The sequence below is a fragment of the Dama dama genome, chromosome 33 (assembly GCF_033118175.1).
Source record: "Dama dama isolate Ldn47 chromosome 33, ASM3311817v1, whole genome shotgun sequence".
Lineage (NCBI taxonomy): Eukaryota > Metazoa > Chordata > Mammalia > Artiodactyla > Cervidae > Dama > Dama dama.
Genome location: NC_083713.1, coordinates 50,485,135 through 50,501,492, shown reverse-complemented (window position 1 = coordinate 50,501,492; position 16,358 = coordinate 50,485,135).

Sequence of the window (16,358 nt, the reverse complement as noted above, 5' to 3'; positions counted from 1 at the left end):
TTGAGGCCAAACTGGGATCCTTTTCCTCCAACCCCACTCAATATATTAAACAGTTTACGAGTCTGACCTGAGCCTACGCCCTAACATGGCAGGACATATATGTCATCCCGGGGTCTACCACCACCCCCGAAGAGAGGCAGGCCATTTGGACGGCAGCCAAGGCTCAGGCCGACCAGCGGCACTGTGCCAACCCCTCCCCCAAGCACCCCCCGGGAGCTCAGGCAGTTCCTGACACCAACCCTCATTGGAACTACCAAGAAGGGGGTGGCGGCCAGCTGCGGGTACGCTGTATGATAGAGTGTATCCTTGATGGAATGGAAACTTCCTCTCATAAGGTAGTAAACCTCCTCAAACTAGATGAGGTGACTCAGGGGCCCGACGAAAACCCAGCCATGTTTCTTAATTGGCTGACTGAGGCCCTTGTTCAATACACCAGACTGTCCCCTGAGTCCCCCATTGGGGCAGCTACCTTGGCCAATCGTTTTATCTCCCAATCCACACCTGACATCCGAAAAAAGCTGGCCAAGGCCGAGGACGGCCCTCAGACCCCTATTCGAGACCTGGTAAAAATGGCCTTTAAGGTTTATAATGCCCGTGAAGAAACTGCTGAGGCCAGCCGAAAGGCAAGCCTCAAACAAAAGGCCAAATTTCAGGCAAGCCTCCTAAACCAGCAAACCCAGGCCTTGGTAGCGGCCCTGCGGCCGGCGGCGGGCTCGGGGCCCCAAAACCCCCCTCCGGGGGCCTGCTTCAAGTGCGGCCAAGAAGGACACTGGGCCAAGATGTGCCCCAATCCGTGGCCTCCCTACAAGCCATGCCCGTTGTGCAAACAACGAGGACACTGGGCTTGTGACTGTCCCCAGGCCTCTCAGGCCCCGACCTCTAGGGGCCGGAGACCAGAGCGCCCCAGGGAGACCTCCTTCCCTCCTCCGGCCTTGGAGCTGCTGAGCTTCAACGATGACTGACGCCGCCCAGACTCAGGAACCCCGATAACCCAAGCCGAGCTCAGGGTAACACTCCAGGTAGCGGGTAAGTCTATCAACTTTCTAGTTGATATGGGGAGCTACCTATTTGGTCCTTCCCTCTTTCGGGGGCACTTTACGTCCTTCCCAGGTTTCGGTTATGGGCATTGATGGCCAACCCTCGTGTCCGCTCCAAACCCAACCACTATCCTGTCAATTAGATTCCTGCCTATTTATCCACTCCTTTTTGGTCATCCCCTCCTGCCCTACTCCTCTCTTGGGAAGAGATATACTCTCTAAGCTGAAGACCACTCTTCACCTAACTCCAGGATCGGCTCCCACGTCAGGGGCCTTCCTAATGTTACTTGTTGACCCTCCAACCTCTTCTGTTAATCCTGAGGTCTGGGACACCCGAGTCCCGGTGGTGGCTCAGCACCACCCTCCAGTCCTCATCCGGCTAAAAGACCCCACCTGTTTCCCAGCCTGGCCCCAGTTTCCTTTGTCTACTCGTAACCTCAGGGGGCTAAAGCCCATCATTGATCGTCTCATGGGACAGGGTCTTTTGATCCCCACGACTTCCCTCTGTAACACGCCCATCCTCCCTGTTCGAAAGGCTTCAGGAGACTACCGGCTAGTGCAGGATCTCCGCCTGATCAACGCGGCGGTGGTCCCTGCCCATCCACTTGTCCCTAACCCCTACACCCTCCTTTCTTCCATACCTCCCAAAACCTCTCATTTCACCGTTATTGACCTCAAGGATGCCTTTTTTACCATCCCACTTCACCCCGACTGCCAATTCCTCTTTGCTTTTACCTGGACTGACCCCGACACCCAGCTGACCACACAACTCACATGGACCGTACTCCCTCAGGGGTTCAGAGACAGTCCCCACTACTTCGGACAGGCTCTGTCCCAGGACCTGGCCAGATGCTCGCTCCGCCCTAGCACCCTCCTCCAATATGTAGACGACTTGCTCCTTTGCAGCCCCTCAGAAGAGACCTCCCAACAACATTCTGCAACTCTTCTTAATTTCCTCGGTTCTTAGGGTTACAGAGCCTCACATTTCAAGGCCCAACTGACTCAGACTTCTGTTGTCTATCTAGGCCTCCAAATCACCCCTACCACTAAGGCCCTGACAGCAGATCGGTGTAGCCTCCTCAGGTCCATCTGCCCTCCGGCCAACGGAGACCAGATATTGTCCTTTCTAGGACTGACGGGGTTCTTCCGACACTGGGTCCCAAATTACGCCACCCTGGCCAAACCCCTATATGCCGCCGCTAAAGAGACTCCCACAGGACCGCTGTCTTCCCCCACCGAAGTGGCTAAGGCCTTCCACGCTTTACGCTCAACCCTATTGGCTGCACCCCCTCTCTTTCTCCCAAATCCCAACTATCCGCACCATCTATACACTGATGAAAAGGGAGGGATAGCCTTTGGAGCCTTGGTGCAAACGATTGGCCCCGAACTGCTGCCTATTGCTTACATATCCAAACAACTTGACCCCACAGCCAGGGGATGGTTCCCCTGCCTGTGGGCACTAGCGGCAGCAGCAACATTGTATGCTGATGCTAAAAAGCTGATTCATAGTCAACCCCTGACCATCTTCTCACCTCATCGCCTTGGAGATCTTTTAGCCTCTAGATTTCTCTCTGACCTCAGTGAATCCAGGCTCCAGCAGTTTCACCTGGTATTTTTGGACAATCCGCAAGTTTCCGTGAGTCGCTCTCCACAATTAAACCCGCTTTCTTCGTTGCCCTACCTCCCCCTCTTCTCCCTCCTACGATCCTTGCTGAGAGAACACGCAGACCGGGTCCTGCCACAACCGACAGACGACGAGGGGCCAACTCAGCCTCTGGCCCCGGGAGATCAGGTACTGCTAAAAGCCTTGAGTCCTCGCCCGCTACAACCTTGCTGGACGGGGCCCCATACTGTAATCCTCACCACTCCCACAGCAGCCAAACTTCTGGGACACGAGCCCTGGTATCACCTGACCCGGCTCAAAAGAGCTCCCCTGGGTCTCCCAGAGACAGGGGTGGCCCCGGCCCAGGCCCCTCCTCCCAATTACTCCTACCGCTCCACCCTCACGGGGCCGACCAAACTGACTATCACCCGAACCCCTCTGTCGTCGATCCCAAAATAATTGAGGGACCACATCCCGATATCCGATGCTGACCTGGCATCACCTGCTGTGGCTGCTAACAATCACAGCTCTGGCCATACTTTTGGGCCCTGTCTCTTAAATAAGCTCTTGGCCTTTGTCAAACAGCGGCTCAACATGGTCCAGCTGATGGTGTTGCGACAGCAGTACCAAGGGCTTCCAACAAACACTCTGTGACAAAAATTAACGGCAGACGCTCCCTGTCATCCCGGCCACACCCTACCCCTCGCCGCCCCCGTTCAGCAGGAAGTAGCCAGAGAGAACCGGCGCCCCTTGTCCTATAACAAAAAGGCCGGGATGAAAGGTCGGGCATGTTGAGGCATGCCCTGGAAAAGTGCCGCAGGCAAGTTCCGGAGGCTGACTAAACTTCCGGGGACCGATCCCCTGCAGCCCGGTCTAATCAGGTGCCGATACGGAGCCCTTGGACACCAACCGCCGCTGTAGCCCGCGTTTTCTTCCTTATATGGGAAGACCTGGCTTGGACGCCGGCCCTGGCTATAAAACCTCTCCCCACCCCTCATACCTCACAGACTCCCTTTGTCTCCTCGCTCACCCGCCCCCGGGAGTTCTGCCCGAGAGCGACCGCCCAATAAAGGCCTTCGTCAACCGTCCTTAGAGGTGGCCCTTCCTTCCTGCGGCGTTTTCTAACAGGAAGGTAACACAGACACAAGGGAGAAGGACATTTCTAAATTGCATTTTTACTTGGATGCTATTTGTTCAAAAGCCCCTGTCCTTGAAGTAACTGAGAAGTGGAGTGTTTGGGACACTGGGAATTCTGTTCTACCCACAATTAGAGAGCATCCATCACTCTTTCAGGAGAGATTAAAAAAAAAAAAAAAAACTGCTGTGGTTTCTCACTGGTCAGGAAAAATATCTTGTGCTGTGATGAGGGTGAAAGCCAAAAGCATTTTTCTAGGCACTGCCACAGTGTCTGCAAAGCTGAGCTGGGCAGAACTTAATAACCCAGGCAATGCTGGCTGAAGGCCTGACTTTACAGGGTCTTCTGCACTTTTCCCCTGCTGAAATGGCTCCTTCTAATTATTTTCTGGATTGAGCCTCCTTGAGGTGAAGCTGCTGAATCTTCCTATCCCACTAGACCCAGGCCTGGGGGTGACATCATGCCCCTTGGCACTGAGTTGGAGTCAACTACATGAGGAGGCAGGCCAGACTCAGTGATACATTGAGGTATTCTAAATGGACATGTGACATATAGCCCTTCTGCCTTACAAGGAAGAGTTAAAAAATTCCTCTGCTCCAAAACACATCCTCTGGCACTGCTGTTCTCAACCTAATCTAAAACATCCATTTCTAGGACTGGCCAATGAAAAACTTCCAAATGATGCTCACAACAATGTAACTACAAGCTTTTAGTGTCTCCACACATTTCAGTGGCATTCTGTCCTTCCTCTGAACAGAAATAATATTAAACTCAACAGCTAATGACCTTGTTGGTGCTGGATACCAGCCATTTATCCTTGGCAGTCCTACTGCAAGGGCCAATAGTCTTAAATGTAGCCTGTCATGGGACTCTTTATATTCTTTGGCAGGAGTAGGAAAGACAGTAATGCAGTGACCACACAGCAACCACTCAGAGGCCACCCAACAAGTAGTTTAGGAGCACAGCTTATCCACAGATGACCTCTGACAGGCTCACAGGCCACACTTCCATCTTGTGGGAAATCATGGGAGCAGCTGGGAGACACTTTCCATGGTAGAATCATTAGCAAATGATCCACGTACAGTTCTGTCTCTTGGCTGCTTCTAATCCTCACTGAACTGATCTTGGTACTGAAATAAAACAGAAGCTGAGACCCTATGTACCACTCCAGTATCTTTCCAATCCATCACTTCATGGGAAAATTTTAAGCTTCTGCAGAGCAAAAATAGCATAATTTCAGAAAAAAGAAAACAACAGATTGTCATCCATATTTGCTGAAAATATTTTCCTCAAAGAGTTAATATTTATATTACATAAAAACTCATATAAAATGATAAGGAAAAATATCTAACAACTGCCACTTATCAGCAATTCAACTTGGGGCATGAGGCTTAATTTCTTCAAGGCTCGGTCTTTTCATCTATAAAATTCAGGTAGGAATGCCAACCATGCTGAAGTGCTATATAGATTAAGTGAGATAAATCATTTAAAGTGACAAGAACAAAGTCTAAAACATAGTAAGTTCCTTTCTTTTGCCCCTGAAGTGCTCTAACATCAATGTGGGGAAAGGCCAGAAAAAATAATTTTATATTGGAGAGAACCTAGGAGACAAAAATGAGAAAATATTCAACCTCACTAGTTACCCAAGAATGGAAGATTAAGAGATACTTTACATCTATTACAGAAGGAAAATGAAAAATAATGACACTACCTTAACATCATCAATGAAGCTGTCAGGAAAACTGTTCATTCATCCATTCTCTGCTAGTGGCAGCACAAACTAGGAAACCCTTTACAAAGGTTACTTGACAATAACCTTAAAAACATACAATGCTCATATCCTTTGATCCAGTATAACTACCCAAGAGATTTCTTCTAAAAAGACAGACTTAAAGATACAAACTACAAAACACAAAGGTTTTCATTGCTACAGATTCACTAGAATGAAAAGATCTAGAAGAAATTTAGTATACAATATCAGATAAATGAGGAATTTAATCATATTGGAGGAAAAAGCAGAGATTGCATAATTATATCTGTAATGGTTATATTTTTGTGTATCCATGTAAATAAGCAGAGGGTCAGATGAACAATTTTTTAAAAGACTGTTAGAATCTGAGGTAACAATTGTATTGGGGTAAGTTTTGCTTTGATTTGATTTCTCACACTATTGTAATATTATCTATACAATAAGTAATTCTTCTTTTAAAAAGTAACATCACTCCCATTTCCACAGCCTTCCCCTAAGCAAGACCTCTTCACCCTTCAGTTAGATCTAGACTTCCTATGTTTTCTTGTTTTTTGTTTTTTTTCCTCTGTGTTTCCCCTACCAGTGTAGGCAACAATCACATCCATCACTTACTGAGTGCTTCCTCATTTGTCCTAGGCACTATATGTAAAACAAATACATTTTTATCTTGGGGAAAATTACATCCAGCTCATGAGGAAGGTACAACAAGGCTCCTCATGGAGGAATGTGAGGCTCCTTAAGTTTGGGAGTTCCTTGTGCTCTAGAATCTGAAATAGAACCAGTATTTATCCAACCTCACTTGAATACAGATTTTTAGCTTATAAAAAACTGTTAGTTCTAACCAGAGGTGAGACAAAATAGAGGTATACTACTACAGGCCCACTTTAGGGAACTAAAGGCAGGAGAATATCCATAGGTTATTCCTATCCCTTGAATCCACAATCTCCACAATATCACTTACCTACTTACTTAATCTGTACAGTTCAATCAGAGGGGAAATGGTTGATAAATTTGAACACAGTAATGAGGATAGAGTTGATATTTAATAAATACCCATGGGTGGAATTAACAACTCCAAAGCCCAGGCAGGATCATGAGGTCAGTTTTCAAATTCCCCAACCCCCATCCCTACTCCTTCTTTGCTTATCTCTTTCCATCAATTCTATTCCACCACCTCAGCCCTTACTAATGCCCATTATTTTCATCCTCTGTCCTCAATCCATAAGACTATACTATTAAAAAAAAAAAAAAAAGAGTGTGTGAGTTCAAGTGTGAGTTCTTTAGAAACTGTTATCACTTGTGCTGGAACATACAAGTCAAGGAAACAAATCTCTAATTGTGAAACATTAGATTTCCAGGTATCAGTCACTACAGAAAGAAATAGCTAGAGAGAGTTGGCTGGCAATAAATCCTTTAAATGATAGTTGAAAGAAGTGTACTCTTTGTTAACAAAAGATGCAGCAGGCCTACCTATTATCACATGAATGTATTAAATAAATTATTTCAAACCATAACTGTCATCTCTAACTCTATTTGGATATCTTAAATATACATTGCCATGTAGGGGATTTTTTTAGTCCTGTGGGCACACTGATTCTTAAATTTAAAAAAATAAATAAATAATGAATGTACTAGGAAGCTTTTCTATTATAAGATATAGATAAATAAAACTAATTAAAACTTCTCTAATTATGTAGTATCCATGAAGGATAATTATATCTATGCAAACAGGATGATGCAACAATTGAAAACAGCATTAAGATATAAAAAAAGGACATTTGCCAAAGTCCTTAAGGTCTCCAGATTGATTAAACTTGACATCTGTCTAACTTAATAGGACTGATCTCAAGGAATTCAGCTCTTCTTTCCTCATCCATTGTCATTCCAGTTGGACCTTGTTAACGGCTTTATTCCTGTCAGACTAGATAAGAGGGATTGGCCTTTCCACCTCTATCCACAGTGTTTCCTGGTGTGTAGATTCAGTGATGAAAAAAGACCAAGCACTTTTTAGAATTTGCTCTCTCTGAAGAAAAATTTTCTTGGAACCATTTTGGATTCTAATTGGAAATACTGGTTTTATTTGACCAAAATGGTAGCCAATTGCATGGAGTAAAATACATTATCTGATTAAAGAGGTTCACCTAGCCAGTATGTCATTCACATTTCTGGCAGAGGATGGACTAATCAAAGACTCTAGGGTGTTTCAGTTATCTTGAGACAACAGTCTGCTAAACAGGATGGGCAGTAATTGATCATCACGTTACACTAGCAGAACAATCCATTCCAATGGATTGAGCTAGCTCTCCTCCCAGGGGGTCAGTGAATGAAGCAGATATACTAATTATTCACAGCCAACTGAAACCATACATACTGGGACCTTGAATATTGGCTTCTTGACTGTGAGAGATACAGAGAAACACACAATGTGTCCACACAGGTATCAGATCTGCAATGTTAACATCGGAAGAATATGTAGCTCCACATTAAGAATATGTAGCTCTAATATAATGTTAGTCTTGTAGCCCTGGAGTCCATACCAGCACCCCTCCCTCAGCTTCCCTCAAAATACTGACTCTGGGAATCGATCCTATAATAATGACCAGAGTCAACTTAAATACTGAAATTGAAAACTACTGCTAGAAATCCTCTCCATATCAAGCATATTACTAAATTCTATCAGTTCTCTCCCCCACCCCCCAACACACAGGGTCAGAGACTTAGAACTACATGTAAATTATATGGAAGTCAGATTAATAGATAATCACATGTTGTTGACCTTGAAAGATAAGATTAGAATCCTAGTATCTCACATAAAATCCCAATTACATCCAGACATTTCCACCCAGTAACCCTGCAAAAAACTTAATGTCAAAATATATGTTTCTCAAATCCTCATAACCAGAAAACCTAATAAGTAATCTGAATTTTCTTGCCTGCAAACAAAGACTTATTGTGAGCCTGTTCTCAAAGCTCCATTGGGATCTGGTCTCTTTTTCTCTTTATCCTCACCTCTCCTCTCACTTTCTCTGGCCTGGATTCCAGGCTCTAGTATGTCTGATCAAAGCCCCAAGTCAATAAGCTTAGAGACACAGAGCTATTGCTTTTTACCTGGCCCTGTGTATTTATTCTTCAAAATGCCCTTCCTCTGAGAAGCCCTCCCTGATCTACTTGTCTTTAGGCTTCTTCTATTAATATATATCCCCTTTATGCCCTGTGAATGTGCCAGTGATAGCACCTGTAATGTTTATAGTAATAATAAGGCTAAATTGTTTGTCTACCCACCAGAAAATTCTTTCTGAATTCTGTCTGAAAATTCTTTCTATTACAAATGCTCACCCTCTGTCTGACTCATACTAAGGACTCAATGAATGGAAGGACTCAATTAAATGAAAGGAAGCATGAATGAACAAATGAATGAATCCTAACCCTTTGCCTATAATGTCATTTCCCCTCTTCCTTTATCCTGTCACTAAAATCGTTTTTATCTTAGACAACTGGGAAATGAATATACTAAAAAAAAAAAATAAACAGAAATGTTAAAAGAAGGTAAACATGAACAGGGTTCTAAAATTGGATCATGGGAAAGAAATCCAAAAAAGAGGAGATATATGTATATGTATAGCTGATTCACTTTGCTGTACAGTAGACACTAACACAATAATTTAAAGCAACTATACTTCGATAACAATTACTTTTTAAAAATAAATTTAAAAAATTGGATCAAGGTTATGGTTGCACAACTTATAAAATTTACTAAAAATTACTAAATTGTATGAGTGAATTTTACAGTATGCAAATTATACTTTTGAGTAAGGAAAATACCCTGATGCTGGGAAAGATTGAGGGCAGACAGAGGATGAGATGGTTGGATGGCATCACTGAAATCAATGGACATGAGTATGAGCAAACTTCAGGAAACAGTGAAGGACAGGGAAGCCTGGCGTGCTGCAGTCCATGGGGTCGCAAAGAATCAAACATGACTTAGCGACTGAACAACAACAACAGCTGCTTTTAAGATGAATAGAAAATAAAATATTTACATTATAGAATGGTCTAAAGTGAGAACATTTCAGAAGTAGAAATGGTTTAAGTGAGAAAAGTAACTATGAAAATCCCATCTTGAGTTTTGCTGTTGTTGTTAGTGAAACTAATTTTCATCTGGACAAGACATTGCCAGGATCTTTGCATTAAATATATTTAATGAGAATATGAGTTCACAGGCTGAAACTGGCCTGGTTCCACATTGGCAGAAAGGACTCACACAGTTTCAGAGTTTGATTCATGGTTTGAAAAACAACAAATCTATTTTATTTTATCTCACTTTTGCTGACTTAATGAATTGAATTCAAATTAAGTAATTTAACTAAAAAAAAGTGGTGACAGTAAATTAAAAACAACAAAATTTTGCAATGAAATTTTATTGGTTTGATTTTTATAGTTTGCTACTTCTAAGCAAATACAGTCTTATCTGTTTTTAATCAGCTTGTCTGCCTCTTAATTTCCATTAAAAAATTTGGGGGCATGCCTGGTCTTGTCTGCTAGATTGCAAATGAAGGAATTTCTTCATATAGTAGTCTCTAACATGGAAATCACGTCAAACCCCGTTTCCCTTTTAAGTTCTTAACTACCTTATATTGAGAAGGGATCTATTTTAAATAAGTCCACTTGTATAAAAAATAATAAATCCTTTCATGTCTATCAAAATCATGTTGAAAATTCCTTTTCAACCTCATATTTATGATATCTCTACCTTTTCCAACAGAATTAAGAAAGGAAATCACACCACAACAATAACTTTAGGCTTCTTTGCTTTGCAGAGATACCCTGAGGTACAAATCCAACATGCAAATAATTCTTTTCACTATCTGCCTGTTAAAAACATAAAATAAAAGTTAAAGACAATGCATTCTTGTTGGAAACATCAAAGTTAAATATACTCCTTGACAGACATTTAATAAAATCAGATATGAAGAACAGGAAGGCTAAATTGTTATAAACATCAGTTGGCACGTCTTGTAGTTCTTGGTGGTCTAAGATCACAGCTTTAAATTTCAAAGGATTTAAATAAAGACAGCTTCACAGTTGTTCTCAAGTCTTCATATCTGAAAGAACTCTTTTATGGACCTAAAATGGACCGATTTGATATTTACTACAGAGCCGTCATGGTCTTGCAAGAAGTCAGAGATTTACATTTTCAACCATATTTCCAATGAGAATATCGTTTTTATTGAGGGGAGTGAGGACGTGAAGGGCACATAGATCATTCACAGCTGTCCTTGTCAAGCAGTTGCTGTTTATTTGTGACCATGGCTGGATTCAATACTGTACTAGCTATTCCATACTTATTAGTAAGTTCTTTTTTTTTTCTCTCTGTTGTTATTGTTGTTCTGATTAAAAGCATGCATTGCATTCTTTCTAAATTATGTGTCACTTTGTTGTGATTGTTATTTCTGCCAATTTAATAGTCTGTGAACAGGAAAGCTTTGAAATAACTGTCCTCTGTCCTTTGGCATAAACCAATTACCAAGATTTAAACTTATCTGACAAAAACTGCAGTGACAGATTTGAGAACAAAGTGGTTTTAAATTGTTACTTTTGAATATTTAACCTTTCCTATAACTAGCTGTTTTCAAGTACAGTATGTGATCATGAAAATAGTACCAGCTTTTCTTATTTCCTTACTAAAAAGTGTGTCATCCTATAACTTTGAGTGATGAGCAATAGCTTGAGTTCATTTTAATTAACTATCTCCAATTGTTATAATAGAGATGTGTACTAAAACTTCAGAACCCAGATTGATTCCTAAAGATAGAATTTGATTCTTGAAGAAACATGTGCAATTGTTTTTCAAGTTTTCTTTAAGGGAAAAGAATTAAAAGCAGAAATACTTTTTCTCAACTTAAAACCATGTCTGAGAGGTATGTAAACGAGGTTTAGAATGTAATACTCCCAGGTTTCCTTGGAAAAAGTAAGAGTGTTTTGTTAGCTGTGGACAATTATTACTCATGATGCACCTAAGGAAGAATTCTCCCAGCTCTACTTGGTACTTACAGAAGACAGAAAAAGTGTAATATGTGCACCAGGCAGGCTGTCAGGCAAAAGTAGCTCCTGGGCAATTTGACAGGGTGACAAAAAGTAGCCGAATTCCTCCCCAGCCTCACCTTGCACAAAAATTGACATCACCTTCCCAAGCTGGAAAAGAATTGAAATACTAAAGATATGTCTGGTTAATAGGATACAAAGTAAAATAATGAAAAGCACTTTTCTTTGGTTATTCTCAAACAGGCCATAAATATTTACATCCCATTATAAAATACCCTAACAGCTTGGAAAGATTGAATGCAATAGTGCTTAATGCAATATAACTCCAAACATTTTACAATGCCAACGGACTTTGTAACTACACCTTGTAGACCATGCAGGAAAACCTGTGAGGTGACTGGTTAATGTTCTTTGTTTAAAGAACATGCAAAAGAAATACTATATGTACTATATGGACAGTATTTATTAAAATAACATCTATATTTTATATACAGTTTCATCCAAAAGGCCATGTGAGTCCTTAAGGAATCAGACAAAGGCACTAGTATCATTTCCTGAGGGTTACTGTGCTATTTAGCAACACATCTATTTTGCATCTTAGCAAAATGCATGTGCATAAAGCAAAGCAACTTATATTTCATGAACCTATGTTTAAATAGTGCTGTAAATCCATGGCTGATTCATATCAATGTATGACAAAACCCACTGGAAAAAAATAATAATAATAATAAAAATAAATAAAAAAAGAAAAAAAAAATGCTTAAGCTTAGACATTACTCTCAAAAAAATAAATAAATAAATAAAGAGTGCTTTATGGTTCACGAAGTCTTTTCTCACTCTTTTGTCACTTGATCATCAAAACAATCCTCTGGAATACATAAAAGGAGATGGGAAGATAGAGATGCAGGAGGGAATGGATATTTACTGAGCACCTACTTTGTACCAAACACCACAGGAATGTGAATCTATTTATTAGTTACCTTCTGACAATCAGGAGGGGTACATATTTTCATTTTCATTTACATTATGAGATTCAGAAATGTTAGTTACCTTGGCCTTTGTCCTGCAGGTAATAATTGACAGAGCAAGGGTTGATTCCCAAGTCTTATTCCAAAAAGAAAGTACAATTTTCTCTATCAAAATTGACTCTAACAATTCTGAGATTGCGATCTTCCTAGGATTCTGTTATTAAAACATCCTTTCTTTTATGAAGTGATAAAGATTCTTGAACTATCCTTTAGAAGCTACTCTGAGAAGTGTCCTTTTCCCAGCAATTTCACTCCTGGGCGTAAACCCAGAGATAACCATAATTCAAAAAGATACTTGCACCCCAGTGTTCATTGCAGCACTGTTTACAATAGCCAGGACTTGGAAACAACCTAAATGTCCATCGGCTGAGGAATGGATAAAAAAGATGTGGTACATATTTAATATAGACAATGGAATAGTACTCAGCCATAAAAAAAGAACAAAATAACGCCATTTTCAGCAACATGGATGGACATAGAGACTGTCATACTGAGTGAAGTAAGTCAACAGAGAAACACAGATATCATATGATATTGTCTATATGTGGAATCTAAAAAAGAAAACGGGGTGCAAATGAACTTATTTATAAAGCAGAAGTAGAGTTCACAGATGTAGAAAACAACTTGTGGTTACCAGGGGCTGGGGGAGAGGGATAAATTGGGAGGTTGGGATTGACATAGACACACTACTTTGTATAAAACAGGTAACTAATGAGGACCCACTGTACAGCACAGGGAGCTCTACTTAATACTCTGTAATGGCCTATATGGGAAAACAACCTAAAGAGAGAGAGGATAGATGTATATGTATAACTGATTCACGTTGCTATACACCTGAAACACAACATTGAAAATCAACTATACTCTAATAAAAATCTTTTAAAAATAAAAATATAAACTGTTTCCTTTTTTCATTAAAAAAAAATAAGTATCCTTTTTTGGCAAAATAAAACATTAGGAAGTCCATATTAGTCTCCACATTTCTTTTTTAATTAATTCATTCATTGATTTATGGCTATGCTGGGCCTGCAGTTGCCATGCAAGGGCTTTCTCTAGTTGCAGCAAGTGGGGGCTACTCTTCATTGTGGTCCAAGGGCTTCTCATCACCGTGGCTTCTCGTTGCAATGGTTTCTCCTGTTTTGGAACACAGGCTCTAGGCACTCAAGCTTCAGTAGCTGCAGTGCGTGGGCTCTAGAGCAGGCTTATTTGCTTACAGGCTTATTTGCTCCCCAGCATGTGGGATCTTCCCAGGACAGGGATCAAACCCATCCATGTATGCTGCACTGGCAGGCAGATTCTTAACCATTAAACTACCAAGGAAGTCTTCCCCCCATATTTCTTTCTAATTCCACAGAATAAAGAACTCTGAAAACCAGAATATTCTGGTGTCTCCATACAATGATCTAGTGAAAGCCTGTGAAGTATCCTCTATGTGTGTGTTTGTGTTAGTCATTTAGTCATGTCTGACTCCTTGCAACCCCACGGACTGTAGCCTGCCAGGCTTCTCTGTCCATGGAATTCTCCAGGCAAGAATACCAGAGTATATTTCCATTTCCTTCTCCAGAGGAACTCCCCAACCCAGGGATCACCCCTGACTCCTGCATTGTAGGCGAATTCTTTATCATCTGAGCTACAGGGCAGTCCTATAGTCCTCTATATCTGTAGGCAAATGTGATGGGAAAGAGAGTCAAATTCTCTTTCCGTAACAGTCTTCATGAGTAACAAATGGATGTTCCACAAGTGTAAATGCAAAGGGAAACTCTCTTTTTCTTTTGACCCATTACAACTGTCCAAGTTACCTATCATCTGCCTGTAGAAGAGGACTAAGAATACTCTATAAGCACATACATATATGAATATACATAGATAGAGACAGACAGGTAAAAACCACCAACTTTAACCCAGTGCTTATCAATCTGAGGTCCTCACACTGTAAAAATTCTGCAAGCCCAGGAAATAAGGTTTGGGAACTTTAAAAAATATTTTTAATATTACAAAACACTAACAGTCGATTTTAGCATAATGAATTAACTAACTAAATTAATTAACCTTTTTTTTTTTTTTTTAAAGGATACTTGTGATTGAATGATTGGTTAACTACTCTGCTTTAGAGAAAGTAAATATATGATGTACATCTTAGGGCGCTCAGAACATCAATTACATAGGTCTTTGATGACCAAAAAGAATAAAGGAACTAATTAACACTCTAAGTGAAGATGACAGTTTGAAAGACCAAAATGATTCAAAACAAGGCACCTATCATGAAAGACAGACCATCAGAAAGTTGGCAGATTTTCTCCATCACACTCTCTTCCTTCTCCATTAGGGGTATTTCTACCTTCTCTTCCTGATCCTTACTAGACTCCAGAAGGTCCCTGGAGCTTATTGTACTATTGGATGTGGAAACAGACATCCAGAGAGCCTTCTGACTCGGTCCCAGAGACGACAACTGGCAAAGTGAGCTTGTGCCTTGCCCACCTACACTCACTTGTTCAAGGTCTAGTAGAAATCCTTTTTTTTTTAGAAGTAATCAAGCATCTAACAGTACTATTTAGCTATAAAATGGGATTAAAGGTTAACAATAATGAATTCATATTAACAGTGCCAACAGTAACTGCACTACTTGACAGATTTAGTACGAGTATCACAAGCCATATGTTAAGAATACTGTTAAGATAATTACGTTAGGATTTCACAGCATCCACCATGAGGTTTTCTCCTCTTCTGTCAAACACAAAAAGAAACCTTTTCACCATAAGCCAGGTAAATACCATTGAAGGGCTTTCTCTCTGAATCTAACTTCTATATGTGTCACCCATAATCTGACAGGCTTAACAGCATTTTTAAAGGTGTTTCTCTTTCAGAAAAGGAGACAGAAACTACATGTTTGAACTTCCTAATATGTACCAACCTAATAAAATTTTAACGAATTCTAATATACAATGGAGATTATTGAGTTTTTGTTTCTTTTTGTCCAGGCTACACAGCTTGTGGAATCTAAGTTCCCTGGCCAGGGATCGAGCACATGCCTTCTGCAGTGGAAGAAGTGCAGAATCCTAACTGCTGGACCACCAGAAAATTCTCTGACTTTTTAAGGACATTTTTCAGTTGTTATTGTTGTGGTTGTTTTGGTATAATTGGCCACTGTGCTGTTCTGAAGCAGTCATTGACCACAGAGGTCTTTTGATTGCTAAAAGAGTAGGACTAACCATCACTGCCATCCTGTCTGTGAGGACCTTCACCCATTCAACTAGAACAGGACTTCTTAACTGGAATGGGATCATCTCATCGAAAGTGACAACATATGTGCATGTGTGCTAAGTCGCTTCAGTCATTGTATGACTCTGTACAACCCTATGGACTTTAGCCCACCAGGTTCCTCTGTCCAGGGGATTCTCCAGGCAAGAATACTGGTTAGGGTTGCCATTTCCTTCTCCAGGGGATCTTCCCGACCCAGGGATAGAACCCGCTTTTCCTTCATCTCCTGCCTTGGTAGACGAGTTCTTTACCAGCAGCACCACCTGGGAAGCCCATGACAACATAGATAGTGTCCAAATTCCTCTCTTCTGAGAGATGGGACAGAAGCCATCATTGAGGATTACACTGGATTAGCTCAGGGACTTTGTGAAATTAAGAACTCATCCAGAGTCATAAGTGGAGTAGACCAGAAAGCTAGAAAAGGAAATAGAAATGAGTCACCCAACCAAATGGTGTCTCTCAGCAGAAATCAGAAACATGGAACGTTAGACCAGGAAGATGACAA